The sequence below is a fragment of the Salvelinus sp. IW2-2015 genome, unplaced genomic scaffold (genome assembly GCF_002910315.2).
Source record: "Salvelinus sp. IW2-2015 unplaced genomic scaffold, ASM291031v2 Un_scaffold16527, whole genome shotgun sequence".
Classification (NCBI taxonomy): Eukaryota; Metazoa; Chordata; class Actinopteri; order Salmoniformes; family Salmonidae; genus Salvelinus; species Salvelinus sp. IW2-2015.
Genome location: NW_019957628.1, coordinates 104,739 through 124,191, shown reverse-complemented (window position 1 = coordinate 124,191; position 19,453 = coordinate 104,739). Strand labels below are relative to the sequence as shown.

General features: G+C 43.8%; 1 pseudogene; it reads left to right on the top strand.

Annotated features, from left to right (window-relative positions):
* LOC112080841 (large neutral amino acids transporter small subunit 3-like) overlaps positions 1-19,185 on the top strand; it is a 27,569-nt pseudogene extending 8,384 nt beyond the window's left edge.
* Positions 19,186-19,453: the final 268 nt, after the last annotated feature.

Sequence of the window (19,453 nt, the reverse complement as noted above, 5' to 3'; positions counted from 1 at the left end):
CACAGCTATTTTCAGGTCTCTCCAGAGATGTTCGATAGGGTTCAAGTCCGGGCTCTGGCTGGGCCACTCAAGGACATTCAGAGACTTGTCCAGAAGCCACTCATGCGTTTTCTTGGCTGTGTGCTTAGGGTCATTGTCCTGTTGGAAGGTGAACCTTCGCCCCAGTCTGAGGTCCTGAGCGCTCTGGAGCAGGTTTTCATCAAGGATCTCTCTGTACTTTGCGCTGTTCATCTTCCCTCGATCCTGACTAGTCTCCCAGTTCCTGCCACTGAAATACATCCCCACAGCATGATGCTGCCAACACCATGCTTCACCGTAGGGATGGTGCCAGGTTTCCTCCAGACATGACACTTGGCATTCAGGCCAAATAGTTCAATCTTGGTTTCATCAGACAAGAGAATCTTGTTTCTCATGGTCTGAGAGTCCTTTAGGCGCCTTTTGGCAAACTCCAAGCGGCTGTCATGAACCTTTTTCTGAAGAGTGGCTTCTGTCTGGCCACTCTACCATAATGGCCTGATTGGTGGGGTGCTGCAGAGATGGTTGTCCTTCTGGAAGGTTCTCCCATCTCCACAGAGGAACTCTGGAGCTCTGTCAGAGTGACCATTGGGTTCTTGGGCCTTCTCTCCCGATTGCTCAGTTTGGCTGTGCTGCCAGCTCTAGGAAGAGTCTTGGTGGTTCCAAACGTTTTCCACTTAAGAATGATGGAGGCCACTGTGCTCTTGGAGACCTTCAATGCTGCAGAAATGTTTTGGTACCCTTTCCCAGATCTGTGCCTCGACACAATCCTGACTCGGAGCTCTACAGACAATCCCTACGACCTCATGGCTTGGTTTTTGCTCTGTCATCCACTATCAACTGTGGAACATTATATAGACAGTTGTGTGCCTTTCCAAATCATTTCCAATCAATTGGATTTACCACAGGTGGACTCCAATCAAGTTGTAGAAACATCTCATGGATGATAAATGGAAACAGGATGCACCTGAGCTCAATTTCGAGTCTCATAACAAAGGGTCTGAATACTTATGTAAATAAGGTATTTCTGTTTTTATTTTTTAATAAATGTAAAACCCTGTTTTCGCTTCGTCATTATGGGGTATTGTGTGTAGATTGATAAGCAAAAAAAGTAATTTAATCCATTTTAGAATAAGGCTGTAACGTGACAAAATGTGGGAAAAGTCATGGGGTCTGAATACTTTTCGAATGCACTGTATAAGGCATACTGTAGCTATTACTATTATACGCTATATTACTGTATATTTTTGTCTGTTGGTGTTTTGGGAGGATGTATACTTTTTTCTGTATAGTATGTGTGTATTTTGTTTTTCTTTGCGTATAAATGTGATTAATAGTGTGTGTGTGTGTGTTGGCCATTCAGAGTCTCCACGGCACATGCTGTTCTGCTCCTGGCTCTAAATTCTGCCACACGTCCGTCGGCCAATCAGATCACTGGGCTGTCGACACGCTCGTCCCTGCCCCCCACCCCTTCCCAAAACACACAAGGACACGCTTCTCTCCCTCTCTCCACCCTCTTTCTATCTCCCTCTCCCCCTCTCTCTACACCCCCCCCTCTCTCTAACTTATATCTCTTTCTTTTCCTCTTTCTCTATATATACACACACAACTGTAACTCCGCGCGGGTGATCATTTGTACCAGTAGTTCCGTCTTCTTACCACTACCCTCTTCTACCGTAGTAGTTCCCTCCCTGTACCAGTAGTTCCCTCTGTACCATCAAATGTTTCGCATGCTCTGGCACCCCACTGGTGCAACAAACTCCCTCACGCACGCCAGGTCAGCCGAGGTCAATCACCACCTTCCCGGAGACACCTGAAACCCCACCCTTTAAGGAATACCTAGGAAGGATAAAGTAATCCTTCTAACCCCCCCCCCCCCCCCCCCCCCTTAAAAGAGTTAGAAGCACTATTTGTAAAGTTGTTGTTCCACTGGATATCATAAGGTGAATGCACCAATTTGTAAGTCGCTCTGGATAAGAGCGTCTGCTAAATGACTTAAATGCTTAAAATGTAAAATGTACCAGTAGCTTCCGTCTGTACCAGTATTTCCGTCTGCACCAGTAGTTCCGTCTGATCCAAGTAATTCAAACAGTTCCCTCTGTACCAGTAGTTCCAGTAGGTCAAGGCCCTTTCATTCCATTGACCTAAACACACGTCCGTCCGTCAATCCGTCAGCAGACATAATAGGTACATGAGCTAATATGAACCTTACATTCTCCAGGGCAATCCTTTTTTTGTTCTTGTAGAATGTTGTTCTGATTCTGTTTTTAAATCTCCCTGCTTATTTCTCGAGTTCACCCATCTTCCTACCCTTTCTCTGTCTCTCTACCCCTCTCTCTGTCCCTCTTACCTCTCTCTCTGTCTCTCTACCGCTCTTCTCTGTCTCTCTACCGCTCTCTCTGTCTCTCTACCCCTCTCTCTGTCTCTCTACCCCTCTCTCTGTCTCTCTACCCCTCTCTCTGTCTCTCTACCCCTCTCCTCTAGTCCCTCTACCTCTCCTCTCTCTCTCTCTCTCTCCCTCTACCTCTCTCTCTCTCTGTCCCTCTACCTCTCTCTCTGCTCCCTCTATTCCCTCTCTCTCTCTCTGTCCCCTCTACCTCTCTCTCTGTCCCTCTACCTCTCTCTCGTCCCTCTACCTCTCTCTCTGTCTCTCTACCTCTCTCTCTGCTCCCTCCTACCTCTCTCTCTGTCCCTCTACCTCTCTCTCTGTCCCTCTACCTCTCTGTCTGTCCCTCTACCTCTCTCTCACTCACTCTCTGCCTCTTTCACACACGTACATGTACACATACCCATCAGTGGAGGCTGGTGGGAGGAGCTATAGGAGGACGGGCTCATTGTCATGGCTGGAATGGAATTAATGGAACGGAGTCAAACGTTGGTTTCCGTATGTTGGGTGTGTTTGAGACCGTTCCATTCATTTAATTCCCGCCATTACAATGAGCCCATCCTCCTATAGCTCCTCCCACCAGCCTCCTCTGTTACCCACACACGACAGGGCTCTACGCTGAACTTGTTTTTGTTGACAAAGAGCTAAGATGAAAAATGTAAGTGCTCACGAAGTAATTTAGGAGCACAATGAAAAATATGGGAGGTAATGAAGCCAGAATCCCCCAAAAATGTTGGCGCACTGGGGCTCCTCAATTAAAATTCCAGGTCGCAGCAAAAATATTTAGGCGCATATGCAAGTAAACGGTTGCACTGTAGAGCACTGCATGACATGGCAAACGCCTCACACGTTTCCCTCCTAGTCATTGACTCTTTCGTTCCATCCACCTAAATAAATGTCAACCTTTGGTTCTGTCTGCCTGTCTCTGTCTGTCAGTCCATGCCCATGGAAGTGTGTGTGGGGGCACGTAGCTGAGGCTCCTGAATACCTCAGATGGGTCATTAAGAACGAGCTGGAGCTCAGCCATGACCCATACACTGACCTACAGGACCAGGAGAGAGAATGGTCATGGGGCGACTTTATCCGTACCTCTGCCAAGACCTGACCAGGGAAAACTGCAGGCCCTAGTTATTGGCTAAAACTACACTCTTAGGAGAAAGGTTTCTATGTAGTACCAAAAATGGTTCTATCACTTCATATAGCAACCCTTAAGGTTCTATATAGAACCCTTTTGTAGGGTTCTCTAATCAGAACCCTAGGGGTTCTATATAGTAAGTGTAGGGCACAGGGTTTGTCCTGGTCAGGTCACTTGGCCTGGAAAACTGTGGTACTGGCTAGTATGTCACTATCAGCAGGGTTAAATTGGGGGGGGGGGCGCGGCGGGCAGGTGGCATAAGCAATGGAAAACAGGCGAGAGAGACTGTTGTGGAAAACAGTAAAGATCTAGAGAGGGAGAGAGCGGGATAAGGAGGAAGAGAGGGATAGGAAGGAGGGGAGGACAGCAGTATGTCCTCAATTAAACTTAGAAAGTGACCAACTGGAAATAAGGTGTCAAAGTGTGTGTGTGTTTTGCTTCTTCTGGGTTTTTTAAAATGCAATTTTGCATTTAATTGTTAAAGAGAGATAACTGCCCAAGCATCAGAAGAATATATTTTTTTAAAGGAGTGGTAATTCCCACCCTTTTCCTATTTTCAGATTTTAATTGAACTGATGGTGAAGGGATGACAGAGGGGAAAGATATACAGAGTTATTATTTACATAACTTGTTTACGTAGATGCTGTCTTTACAGATTCCGGTTGTAATGCACATCTTTAAATAGAGGTTAGCACAATGGTGTCTGATATAACTCTTTAAGCTTGGCACAGTGTGGAGTGACATAGTTTGCAACCAAAATGGCGCCCTATTCCCTACATAGTGGTCAAAAGTAGTGCACTATATAGTGAATAGGGTGCTACTTCAAATCGTAATACATATTTATATAGAAAAGTGCAAACAGTGCTGTAGCTCTGAGTCTGTACGTTTATATACAATGTACAAAAAAGCTCATCACGTAAATTTGATTTAAGCCCCCACAGAGAAATTGTGTCACAATTCGGGTATGTATTTAAGCTCAGTGTGGTGATACAGTATGTGTTGTCACTATATATTTAACATGAACTAATTACCGCTCTGCGCAGCGAACATTCATGTAAGCTCGCGAGATCAGGCGATGTTTTCCAAAGGGGAGAGTGGTGCTGACACGCAGCCTGATGTGATGTACGTTATTATCTGTGTGTCTTTTTATCTGCGTAGGCTGGCACTGGCACAGTGTCGTTGGCACGACATAGGGGGAAATATTCACAGCTGTTTGTGTTGGGTTTTACCTCAGCGGGTTAAGGAGGACACTGCTTCTACTGTGCCACCTGCACAATTCCACGCACACACACACACACGTTCACAGCAACAAAAAATATTTTTTGCCACGCAGACACTCAGTACTTGCACAACGTCCTCCAACAGAGAAAAGAGAAGGGAGAGTGAGGAAAATAGGAAGGCAACTACAAGACTTATTGTATGGCATTTGTTCATTCATAACCCCATATGTCCACATTTTCTACCTTTTCCAAGTTAAACCGTTAGTTTTGCAAAAATGCCAGCAACCAAAAAAATTCTAAAATCAACCTTGTGCTGTGTAGCAATATTATATGCCAAGTCAGAGGCTGTGAATACAAAGCAAGGCTATTCCCCTTGCCTCAGGCTAGCATGTGTCTCCTAAAGCAGCAGAGTAACTGACCTAACACAGGTTGCGAAGCTGCATATTAGGACCCTCTCCATAAAGATGAACAGCTCATATCACCACCTGGTGTTACTTTCATAGAACTGCATCTTGAGCACTTTCAGTGCCTTCAGGAAGTATTCACACCCCTTTACTTTCCCCAAATTGTGTCACTGATCTACACACAATACCCCATAATGTCAAAGTGGAATTTTGTTTGTAGAAATGTTTTTTATTTGATAAAAAATGTAGTAAAGCTGAAATGTCATGAGTCAATAACTATTCAACCCCTTTGTTATGACAAGCCTAAATAAGTTCAGGAGTAAAAATGTGCTTAACAAATCACATAATAAGTTCAATATGTTCAATAATAGTGGTTAATATGATGTTTGAATGACTACCCCATCTCTGTACCTCACACATACAATTATCCGTAAGGTCCCTCAACCGAATAGTGAATTTCAAGCACAGATTCAACCACGAATACCAGGGAGGTTTTTCAATGCCTCGCAAAGAACGGCACCGATTGGTAGAATTGTAAAAATATATATATATTAAAAAAGCAGACACTGAATATCACTTTGAGCATGGTGAAGTTATGAATTACACTTTGGATCGTGCATCAATACACCCAGTCATGACAACGATACAGGTGTCCATCCTAACTCAGTTGCCGGAGAGGAAGGAAAGTGGTCACGGATTTCACCATGAGGTCAATGGTCACTTTTAAAACAATTACAGAGGTTAATGGCAGTGATAGGAGAAAACTGAGGATGGATCAACAACATTGTAGTTACTCCACAATAACCTAAGCTAAATTAGAGTGAAAAGAAGGAAGCCTGTACAGAATAAAAATATTCCAAAACATGCATTGCAACAAGGAAATTAAGTAATACGGAAAAAAATGTGGCAAAGAAATTAACTTTTTTGTTCTGAATACAAAGTGTTACGTTTGGGGAAAATCCAACACAACATCACATTGTATATTTATCATATATTTTCAAGTGTGGTGGTGGCTGCATCATGTATGCTTGTCATCGTCAAGGACTAGGGAGTTTCTTTTTTCCGCATAAAAAGAAACGGAATACAGCTATAAGTGCAGGCAAAATCCTAAAGGAAAACCTGGTTCAGTCTGCTTTCCAACAGACACTGGGAGATTAATTCACCTTTAAGCAGGACAATAACCTAAAACACAAGGCCAAATCTACCTTGGAGTTGCTTAACAAGACGATGTTGAATGTTCCTGAGTGGCCTAGTTACAGTTTTGAGTTAAATAGACATGAAAATTGTCAAAAACTCCAGCCACCCTAGTCATAGACTGTTCTCTCTGCTACCGCACGGCAAGAGGTACCGGTGCGCTACGTCTATGTTCCAAAAGGCTTCTTAACAGCTTCTACCCCCGAGCCATAAGACTCCTGAACAGCTAATCAAAGGGCTACCCAGACCCTTTTTTACGCTGCTGGCTACTCTGTTTACTCTCTTTAAGAGAGTCACTTTAACTCTACCTACATGTACATATTACCTCGACTAACCGTCCCCCCCCCCCCCCCCCCCCCCCGCACATTACTCTCTTTCCGGTACCCCGCTTATATAAGCCTCGCTTGTTATTTACACTGCTGCTGTTTAATTATTTGTTACTTTTATTTCAATTTTTTACTTATCTATTTTTACTTAAACATTTCTTAACTTCTTAAAGCTTTGTTGGTTATGGCTTGTACGTAAGCATTTCACTGTAAGTCTACACATGTTGTATTCATTTTTTGCAAATTGATGGATTCAGTTAAATACAGTCACTGCTCACCTGTGATCTTTGTCTGTCTTCCTCCCTCTCTTCTATCTCCCACTCTCCGCTGTTTCCCTCTCGCTACCTCCCCCCCCTTCTCTCTGTTCCTAGTTGCCCAACATGTTTGGGAACGTGCGCTCACTATCCTGTCTCTAATGATGGCTCCTACGCCTCTTCAGGCCGTCACCTTCCCCGGAGTCAAGGTAGGAAAGTTACTCCTCAGTTCCCTCTGGGTGTTTAGGTCCGGTTGTTTTACGGTAAGCCTTGGAGATAATTGATTGGTTTGTTGATTGATGAGGATTCACCGAAAGGCATTACTTTATGGCTTTACTTGATTATCGTGATATATTATAGTTGAATTTGCGAACCTCTTTCCCATACTTCTCTCTCTCCCTCCTTTCTCTCTCTCAGTTGATCTATGATCTAGTGTGTCCTTCAGGGTGATTATGTGGGTGTGGTCAGGGCTAGCCGGTCTCGGTCTTCCTCAACTGCTCCTTAATTGGCCGGTGGAGTCTTTCCCCGCCGCCTGAGGACATCAGCTACACGTCATATTCCATGACAACGTTACTACATTACACAAACATTACCATGACGTAAACTCTAACGCTATAGACTGTTACAGTAAACCCAAAATCATGAATAACAGGAGTTTTTCTTTCTCCATTGCTCCAATTGTTTGCTTCTCTCTCCTCTCTCTCTCCTCTCTCTCTCTCTCCTCTTCTCTCTCTCCTCTTCTCTCTCTCTCTCTCTCTCTCTCTCTCTCTCCTCTCTCTCTCTCTCTCTCTCTCTTCTTCTCTCTCTCCTCACCTCCATCCCACCTGTCCTCCCCTCCCCCTTGCTCCACAGTAAGGAGGTGAAGCTGAGTTTGCATGGTGATGGATAACAAGGGACGGGGGACAGATTCTACAGTCATGTGACCACGATGGAAGAGAAGATGGCTGCGAAGCAGCAGGAACCAGATCCCTCGTCAGACAGCTCCAACAGGAGAACAGGACAGCAGGGTGAGGAATAGCATGGGATCACAACAAAAACAGTTAGAACCAGTCAGAACTAGACATAACTGCTTAGAACCGGATACAGTTAAAATGAACTGGTCAGAACTGGTCTTCCAGGGCTCCACTCACCAACCAGAATAAATGACGATATTGAGCTCAACCCTACTTTAATCTGTTCAACTTTTTAATAAAAATTGAGAAATTGAGAAAGTAACTTAGCCAAGTGTCATTATCGCATGTTTTTATTTTTTTATTTTTTTTTATTTTTTATATATATATATATATATTTAATTTTATCCCCTTTTCTCCCCAATTTTCGTGGTATCCAATCGCTAGTAATTACTATCTTGTCTCATCGCTACAACTCCCGTACGGGCTCGGGAGAGACGAAGGTCGAAAGTCATGCGTCCTCCGAAGCACAACCCAACCAAGCCGCACTGCTTCTTAACACAGCGCGCCTCCAACCGGAAGCCAGCCGCACCAATGTGTCGGAGGAAACACCGTGCACCCCCCCCCTCGGTTAGCGCGCACTGCGCCCGGCCCGCCACAGGAGTCGCTGGAGCGCGATGAGACAAGGATATCCCCTACCGCCAAACCCTCCCTAACCCGGACGACGCTAACCAATTGTGCGTCGCCCCACGGACCTCCCGGTCGCGGCCGGCTGCGACAGAGCCTGGGCGCGAGCCCAGCCTCTGGTGGCGCAGCATAGCACTGCGATGCAGTGCYCTAGACCACTGCGCCACCCGGGAGGCCATTATCGCATGTTTAATTCTTACCCCCGCCCCTCCCCTTCTTTCCCCTGACAGGTGGCCCTCCGTTCCGTAGTTCAGTCTGCTCGCCCATCTTCCTGTGGAGTCTCATCACCATGGCGATGACCCAGCTACGCATCATCTTCTTTATGGGCGCCATGAACAAGATGCTGGAGTTCCTGGTTACCCACGGCGACCCACACCGTAAGGACCAATCACTTGTGAAGGCTTTAAGTTGTGGGCACTGTCCCATTTGCCTTGTGAAACCAGACTGATTTCGTAATAGCTCACATTCTGTTTCACTTCAAGTGATGTTAAACAAAACATGAGCGCAGCGGTTAGTCTGCCATATCTTTATTCTGTCACATATCTATCTTATAGTCTGCCATATCTTTATTCTGTCACATATCTTAATCTTTATTTTTTGTAAAAGTATATTGAGATGATGAAATAAAAGTTGACTTGAATATCTGTGGCGCCGAATGGTCACAGTTGTCGGAGAATGGCATCTGGGATTTGTTATGATGTCAGTGGGTGGGAATTTGTGACGTCCATGACTTTGTGTGTTTTTTGTTTTCAGCCTCTAAGGATCTATTGATGGAGGCAGAGCAACAAGGTGAGAGAATGAAACAAAGATGCTTGTGTGTGTTGAGAGAGGTGCGTTTGTGCATGTGTGCTAGCGTGCATTCGGGTGTGTGAGAAAGAGAGTGTGTGTGTGGTAATGTATAGTGACTGTGTATGTGCACATGTACGTATGTGTGTGTGTGTGTGTTTTCTGACCGTGTGTCTCCTCTCCTCAGTGGGTTTCTACTCGTCAGTGTTTGGCTCTCTGCAGCTGCTCTGCCTGCTCACCTGTCCTCTGATTGGCTACATCATGGACTGGAGGATGAAGGAGTGCGACGTAGACCAGAGGTGCGCGTGTGTGCGTGCACGTGTGTGTGTGTGTGCACGTGTGTGTGACAGAGTGAAACGGAGAGAGAGCGGAACAAAGAGAGAGAGAGAACGTAGGAACTTCGGTTATAAACCACCCATCTCATCCATCATGCTGATTGGACAGTGTTTACACTTACAGCCCACCAAGAAAATCTCTGGGCCCTAGGTATTTTAACACATTCACTTGGTCACTCGTGGCCCCCCTAGTAAACTGCATGTCCTTGCATGTGCCTATTGTTGCCTTAATACAAAATCACCACTAGCTGGCGACATAAGCTGTTCATCCCTATGGAGACATGGACAGCARTTGACTAATATTGGTCACTCAGCTGTCTTTATTTTTTATATATTTTTTAACCTTTATTTAACTAGGCAAGTCAGTTAAGAATAAATTCTTATTTACAATGATGGCCTACACCGGCCAAACCTGGACGATGCATGGCAAATTGTGCGCCACCCTATGGGACTCCCAATCACGTCCGGTTGTGATACAGCCTGGATTCGAACCAGGGTGTCTGTAGTGACGCTTCTAGCACTGAGATGATGTGCCTTAGACCGCTGCGCCACTCTCTTTMAGGGAGAAATAATTCAGAAGAGACCAAGCATGACATGTTGAGAGAGAGCCGGGTTGTGTTCATTAGACATCTAACTAAAGAAAACTGACTAAAATTATAATTTTCGATTTCCTTTGTAAAAAATGTTTGAATGTCTTCTGTGGCGTTCCCTAATAAACACAACCCTTGGTATTTTCCTGATGCTTACATTTTTTTTTTGTCCCTGATCTCTTCTCTCCAGCCAACCGGAACCCCCGAAGAGAGACAAGAAGATCCAGAAACTGACAAACGCCATCCGCGCTTTCATCATCACCAACGTTCTACTGGTCACCTTCGGAGTCATCCAGATGATAGACAACATGCCTGTACAGGTAAGAAGACAGCCACATGACCCAACCGCACACAGCTCACCTGGGGTGCGTTCAACTGGACACAGCGTTGTGGAACGTTTCGATAGAAATATATTATATGGGGGCCTCCTGAGTGGCGCAGTGGTCTAAGGCACTGCATCGTGCTAGCTGTGCCCCTAGAGATCCTGGTTCAAGTCCAGGCTCCGTCGCTGCCGGCCGCGACCAGGGCCCAGCGTTGTCCGGGTTAGGGGAGGTGTTTGGCCGGCAGGGATGTTCTTGTCCCATCGTGCTCTAGCGACTCCTGTGGCGGACCCGGGCGTAATGCACACTGACACGGTTGCCAGGTGTACAGTGTTTCCTCTGACACATTGGTGCGGCTGTCTTCCGGGTTAAGCGGGCATGGTGTCAAGAAACAGTGCAGCTTGGTTGGGTTGTGTTTCGAAGGATACACGGCTCTCGACCTTTACCTCTCCCGAGTCAGTACGGGAGTTGCAGCGATGAGACAAGACTCTAACTACCAATTAGATACCACGAAATTGGGGAGAAAAAGTTTAAAAAAAATAATATACATGAACAAAAAATAAAGTTATTTACCCTGTCAAAAATACCCTTACAAAAAAATTATTGCCGTTTTGAAACTGCAGTAAAAGTGCAGTAACTGCAGTCGACTGTTCTGGACGCAGTAATTGCAGAATAACTGCAGCTACACTGCAAAATTACTGCAGTAAAAAAAGCGTTATTTTGGACGCAGTATTTGCAGCATACTGCAGTTAGACTGCACTTTAACTGCAGTTATACTGTATTGTACTGCCGTTATACTGCACTCTGTCTGCAATCTTTTTTCGTAAGGGTAGTGCAGTGGCAAGAGGAATTTAGTGAATTTTGAATTTAGTGAATTTCTTTCTGTGCCACCAAATGTTTGCATGTTTCGTCACAATATTATTTTGAACGTTCATTTTGGACTGATGCCCGATTGAGCATTCTTCTTAATGCATCGTCAATGAGCACGTCATTTTCCAACACTTTGAAATCTTCAAAACGATGAGAAAACTCACCATTCAAAGCACGCAGCAGCAATGTATACTTCTCCTGCTGGTCATCTGATAGGGAACAGACTAGTAGTGTCGGAAGGTGGGTGAGATTGTTGGCTTCTACTTGGCGGGTCAGGAGGAGTAATTTTCCCTTGAAGGCTTTGACAAGGCTGTACATCTGATGTGCAAAAAGGCCCTTCCCTTGTACTTTGGAATTCAGTGAGGGCAATGATGTCCACTGTGAAGGCAAAATCAGCCAACCATTCTTTATCTTGCAGTTGAGGGAAATCCACGTTTTCCTTTAATTTGCAAAAACTCAGCAATCTTCAGGTCCCTCACCCTTTTAAGCACCTTCCACAAACTCACCGACTCTGTCTCTTCCAACAGTGAGACAAACTGCCTGTGGTTTAAAGATTTTGCTCTTATGAAGTTTACCACTTTAGTGACTGTATACACAACATGTATCATTTTCAGAACACATTTACAGAGCACTTCCTGATGAAAAATGCAATGTAGGAAAATCATTTTCTGATCTGGGTTTAGCTCAGCTACAGCTCAGCTACTCAGCTACGTTTTTTCCTGTGAAGTTTGGGCACCAACAGTGGTCACACTGGACAATTTTTTAAAACTCAGTCCCACTTTGCCACACACTTATTAACCTCCTCCAATAAATATTTCCCTGTGGCTGTGGTCTTCATTGACTGCACTGAAGCAAGCTCCTCTGTAAAAATAAATTTATGCCTCATAAGAATATCAACAACTGCGCCGTGTCACGTGCACCACTGCTCTCATCCAGGGCCAAGGAGAAATAGGTGAAATCCTTTAACTTGTCTTTCAACTGTCGTTCCATATTTCTTTGAAATCTTTGAAAAACTATTTTTGTTGTGCAATTTCTATCTAAATACTATTTGTAACTGACGTGTGTGTCACCCTGTCAGTCAATGTCTGTCCTCTTGCAGTTGTTATTTATACGTGCCTTCAAAATAAATGTCCCAAAAGCGATGGGAGTTAAATCATTACACAAAGGCAAGTATTCATTGGGCTTTCAATTTGAATAACATTTGTATTTACGTTTTTCAAAACGTTATCATCGCACATTCTTTATGTGATCTGAGCATGATTCCGCGGGCCGTATTGAATCAGGTCGCGGGCCGCATACGGTCCCCGGGCCGACCTTTGCCCAGGCCTGGTCTGAAGTAAATTTGACGACATGGTAATGCTGGCAAGGTTGTTTCCTTCTAAATATTTGAAAACTTTAGCAATGTCAACGTATTTCCAGGACAGTAGTGTCATTTAGACGAAACAGTAGTTCGCCTCTGTCCAGAATGACTGTGCTTATCACCACTTTAAAACACCACTATGTCGCCGCCGGTAAAGGGCGCCTTGAGAACGTTCATAACAATGGCAAGACGTGACGGAGATGCAGCCTATGAATGAATAGGCTACCAGGGCCATGTTCAGTTGCAAAACGTTCTCAAACGTTTCAGATATAAATTCCATCAACAGATAAGATGTTAGTTCTTATTCAAAGTGTCAGAGAGGCGTGTTTGTCTTACATAGCATTTATATCTGAACGTTCCAAAACGTTGCGTCCTACTGAACGCGCCCCCAGGTTGTTAATTATAGCTAACAAATGAGGTAACATGACTGAACAAGGTGTATCCTAAACGAATGGTTAACGGTACGGTCCGCATGTGGTCTAGTTTTAGTACGGCCCGCAATATGCTTGATTATTGTAAAATGCGACCCGCCAATGCAAGATAGTGCCAACTGTAAAGTTTGGTAGTGGAGGATTAATGGTCTGTGGCTGTTTTTCATGGTTCGGGCTAGGCCCCTTAGTTCCATTGTAGGGAAATCCTAACACTACAGCATAAAATTACATTCTAGACGATTCTGTGCTTCAAACTTTGTGGCAACAGTTTGGGGAAGTGTCACGATCGTTGTTGTATGAATCGGACCAAGGTGCAGCGTGGAATGGTTTCATCATCTTTATTCGAGTGAAAAGCACAGAAATCAATAAAGAGCAAAACGAACGTGAAGCTACGCAGTGCTCACAAGTAACAATACRTAAACAAGATCCCAMAACAAACAGGTGGGAAAAGGCTGCCTAAATATGATCCCCAATCAGAGACAACGATAAACAGCTGCCTCTGATTGGGAACCATACCAGGCCAACATAGAAAACAAAAACACCTAGATAGGAACACCCCCACTTAGTCACACCCCGACCTAACCAAAATAGAGAATAGAAAAGGCTCTCTTTTGGTCAGGGCGTGACAGGAAGGCCCTTTCTGTTTCAGAATGACAATCCCCGTGCACAAAGTGAGATTCATCAAAGATGGTTTGTCGAGAACGGTGTGGAAGAACTTGACTGGCCTGCACAGAGCCTTGACCTCAACCCATCAAACACTCTTTGGGATGAATTGGAACGCCGACTGCGAGCCAGGCGTTATTGCCCGACCCACCAATGCTCTTGTGGCTGAATGGAAGCAAGTCCAGCAATGTTCCAACATCTAGTGGAAAGCCTTCCCAGCAGAGTGATGTTTATAGCAGCAATGTTCCAACATCTAGTGGAAAGCCTTCCCAGCAGAGTGGATGCTGTTATAGCAGCCTGGTAGCGCCTCCATGCTCTGGACACTACGCTGACAGACACAGCAAACCTTCTTGCCACAGCTCGCATTGATGTGCCATCCTGGATGAGCTGCACTACTGAGCCACTTGTGTAGTTGTAGACTCCGTCTCATGCTACCACTAGAGTGAGAGCACCGCCAGCATCAAAAGTGACCAAAACACAGCCAGGAAGCATAGGAACTGAGAAGTGGTCTGTGGTCACCAACCTGCAGAATCACTCCTTTATTGGGGTGTCTTGCTAATTGCCTATAATTTCCACCTTTTGTCTATTCATTTGCACAACAGCATGTGCAATTTATTGTCAATCAGTGTTGCTTCTAAGTGGACAGTTATGATTTCACAGAAGTGTGATTGACTTGGAGTTACATGGTGTTGTTTAAGTGTTCCCTTTATTTTTTTGAGCAGTGTATTTAATTTTCATGTATTTTCAAGAGGGCCGCCAATGGAACTTTTTTGTGTCATCCTTGATGATTTTTAAATGCAGCAGTATCCATGTGTGGTTGTATTGTGTTTTTAATTGTCCAAATAAAAAAAAACTATTTCTCTCCATCCCCCTATCCTTTATTTTCCTAATACCCCCCTTTCTCTATCTCTTTCTCTCTCCTTCTCTTTCACTCCCTTCCAGATAATTTCCTTCATCGTCCACACCATGGTCAGAGGTTTCGTCCACTCCTGTGCTGGAGGACTCTATGCTGCCGTGTAAGTACATTACAACATCAACTAAACACATTGTTGGACGTTTGCTTTCCAGYATATTACACCCATGCTATGATCGTCTCAGTAAGATCCGTAGGTGTGTGTGTCAGATAGCTTTGAGAATTGTTTGTTACACAATTTGGAAAACACTATGTTAAATATCAATAGCAGTGAAAGGCTAAATWATTTGATAGAATTCACAAATTGCTACAAACACAAAAAAATTCAAAAATATGTATTATCTTAACAAAACACAGGTAAGATGTCTATTTTGGTCAGGTATGGTACAGTCAGTTTTGATTGGAGAGGTAACCATTACATCCCGCCCCTTCCAGATATCCGTCCAATCACTTTGGGACATTGACGGGGATGCAGTCGATGATCAGCGCGCTATTCGCTCTCCTCCAGCAGCCTCTCTTCGTCATYATGGTGGGACACCTGGGAGGAGACCCCTACTGGGTGAGGCTACACACACAGACACGCGCACACACACACAGAGCATACACACAGATCACATACATGCATGCATGCAGACACACACAGCACACACGATGACATTAGTACTTTGTACTACTGAGATTGTAAGGCGATTTAATAAAAAGGGATTCATGTGAATGGGCAGAAACAGACAATAAGAGGCAATAAGATTTTTTTGAAAGTTATGTCTCAAACACGTTYGTTCTCTGACTAACTCTATCTTCCGATCAACAGATCAACCTGAGCCTGCTCATTGCCTCATTGGCTGGATTCCTGTTGCCCGGATACCTGATCTATCACCGTAGGAACCTGAWGCGAGAGAAGGTGGAGGAGTTTGAGAAGGAGACCGCTACCCAATCAGAAAGAGAGAGACAAACCTTGCAACAATCAGAAAATGGCCATACCAAAAACCATACTAATGGACATCTCAGCAATTAAGCTTAATAATCTTGACCAAACTAACTGTCAAATATCATAGTCGTTAATTGTAAAATATCATTATAGACCATCGTCATGACGATGACAAATGATGGTTGTCGTTTTCGACAAGGACAGTGATGACGATATTGTGCACTGGAGTTTGGACGTGTCGACCTTAAGCCCTTTTTAATTTGACATCAAAATACACACTCAATATACTCATTTTTGTTTTAGGTATGACATGCCAAAGAAATCCTAAAATATACATTTAACTAATATTTATTTGAGTTAAAAACATGTCATGCCTAAAGGTGAAATCTCAATGGAATTTAATAATTAAGCAATAATATTTACGCTGACCAAAAATATACATTTACGCTGACCATGAAGGTCAATGGTACCATTTCAGGTCACCCTTCCACCAACCAGAAGCACAGCTCTCWGTATTCTGTAGTAGACAGGAAGTGGATCTCTTTCGCTATCAGATTGGCTGGTGTAACATTGAACTACCTCCCCCACCCAACTCTCACCACAGTCACTTCATTCATTTAGGCCTAGCAGCCAGTCTGGCAGTAATATTTTATTGGTCATTGTTTGTTTGTCTTTCTGTCTTTCCCGGTTCCCTCCCTGTATCTATACTTGTCTTTATTGTGTCTTTACACCCAGCGGAGAATAGGAGGAGACAAAGTGGGAATGGTTAAGGGGAACCGCAGTTTCCCCATACATGTGTCTAGACCACCAGCCCATGGGGCCTGCACATTCCTATTACTTTGACTATCCATCTGCACCTGCAATCTTTCCCCGYGTCCCCTTATTTATGTCCATGCCAGACCTGTCATTGTAAGTCCACTAAGTACTATGCCCACTTGGTCAAGTCTGCGGCTATGTCTGAAATGGCACCCTATTCCCTATATAGTGCACTACTTTTGACCAGAGCCCATAGGGTACAATTTCAGACACATCCTGGGTCACTACCTCTATGTCCCTGTGTTCATCCCAGAGTTAGTATTTAAATGACTCCGTGCATCACAATGTGTCCACCTGAAATGTGTGATGGTCCCAAATGGCACCCTATTCCCTATTATGTGCACTACTTTTGACCAGGGCTCATAGGGTCTGTTTGTTTGGTCAGACTTTGATGGTCCCTCTGTTTTTGCGTTATTTGATCTTTAGGGCTTGCGCCCCAAATGGCACCCTATTTCCTATATAGTGCACTACTTTTGACCAGAACCCTATGGGCCCTGGTCAAAAGCAGTATACTACATAGGAAATCGGGTGCCTATTGGGACAGAACCTAGGTTTTGAGATGACATCATCACCCGTTGTTATTTCAGCCAATCATAGCTAAGTTCAGGACAGTGGTACGGTGTTGTGCAGGCACAGCCTAGTTTGTAACAAAATGTATGGAATTTTGTTTTTAGATAATCATGTTATTGAACGTTTTGCATATCATAAAATTGGAACGTGAAATGTCTGTGTAGTTAAAGAGAAATGCCAATCGGTACCTATCACCGAAACCTTTAAGGTGAGCTGTTACACATKAGCTTTTACAGAGAGCTGTAGATTAGTTTAAAAGAAAAGTACTTATATAAATGTGGGCAAGAAAGAGCACTTGTCAAAAGCTGATTCAATCTGGTCAACCAGCCCACCAACCAACCATCTTGTAATGTTAAAATGTGTTTACAGTTAACAGTACTGTATGAGATAAAATAGATGTACAGATGTGTTGCTCAAATCAACTCCAAAAGCTGGTTGAATCTGATCAACCAACCGTCTTCAGTATTTAAAAACAATACATTATTTACAGTTAACAGTACTGTATGAGGTAAAAAAAAAAAACAGTATTTACAGTTAACAGTATTGTATTTGGTCAAATAAAACAGTTTTGTTAGTTAACAGTTACTGTATGAGGTCAAATAAAACAGTTTTGTTAGTTAACAGTTACTGTATGAGGTCAAATATAACAAACAGTATTACTAGTTAACAGTAATGTATGAGGTAAGATGGATGCACCTGAACCCCAATATCACTGTCCCCATGACAACGACAGTAGAATCACCTCATTGGAGCAGGGCTTCATTTAGCAGGTGCATTGTAGCTACTGGGCTATTTATTTCGTGTCCATCCCACTAAATCCCTATGTCGGGTATGGGGTGCCATTTGTGATGGAGACCGTGTGTGACGGAATCTGAAAGATAATACTGTAATGTATGTATGTAATGATATGTAATTAATTGAATGTGTGTGCTTTATTGTAAGTGCCTGGGAAGCAAGTATTTCTGTGGTAGCCTGGTCTCAGATCTGTTTGTGCTTTTCCCAACTCTATTGCAAGACAAACATTGCATGACAATAAGTGAAAAGGAGTTGACATGATTGCACAAACAGACTGGCACTCTGGCTACTTTTGTGCAATGTAGTGGTGGTATGTGTAGTACCTATAGTGTCTGAATTGCACTATGAGAATGTAAAGCCATATTTTTGCTACATATGCATGTTGAATGTTTTCTCATCTTTTTAAGACTCGAGAGTTGCTTTGCTTTATTTTGAGCATCAAAAAAAGGACAGTTGGTTCATCCACATCACAGTTGCTCTCCAACTATGCCTCTCAAGAGTAGAAGTGGTGATCTAGGATCAGTTTAGCCTTTTAGATCATAATGAATTAGATAAATGGACAGGGGGGACCTGATCCTAGATCAGTACTCCTACTCTGAGATGCTTTATGATTACATGCCCAGAACATGGGGCAACTTTCACAAACTGTATTTCCACCTCTGTGTTTGAGAACATTCATTATTATCACTGATCTTATTACATTTGTAGTAATAAGATCATATTATGCGTGGCAATGTGGTGAAGAGAATGTAAGAGGATCCAAAACAATGTATTATAAATAGGCTTTGAATAGAAAATRTCATATTTAAAGACATGCTCCGGAACTTTGACGACTAGTGAGTATTTTTTCAACCTCCCGCTTAGGGTTGGATGYGTCMATGTKTAGTTCATACATGCCTAATTACTGTCTTACTTCATTAGCCACGAAATCCCAAGTTTGAAGGCGACTGTTTTCTGGAATCTGTGTGGCGCCATTTTCCCTACATTTGGGCCAGCCCCCAGGTGGGCCAGCCCCTCGTCAGGTGGGCCAGCCCCTCGTCATTTGAGTGACAGCTAGCAGGATGCAAACACAGCAGAGAGAGAGAGAGAGAGAGAGAGAGCAATGACGTGGTGCACATATCTGCACATATGTGACGAACAGTAGTACGTCATTTCCGGGGACCACTTTTGGCTCGTGGTCATTACTTTCAGAACTACTGGCTAAAAAGTATACAAAGTACCGGAGAATCTCTTTAAGTGGTTTTACTGATGTTCTGGGGCACTTCTCTTTGTGAAGTAATAAATGAACAGATTTCAACTTGCGAGCCTGTATTTGATTGGTTTCTAGTGAACACGACCCAGGTGTGGGTCATTAGGTCATTCCCTGGCTGAGGGATTACAGAACTGTGGACTTGACAGACCRACTCTACAGAACCCAAACATGGCTGGTGAGTAACCTTCTCAAACTGTAATAAGACACATGGGAACTTTATTTTTCTACCTGTAAGGATAAGGGTGTAACATAAGGCTTCAACAACAGGGCAAAGTGAAGAGTCTTTTAGTTAGCAAGAAGTGKCAAGGAGTCT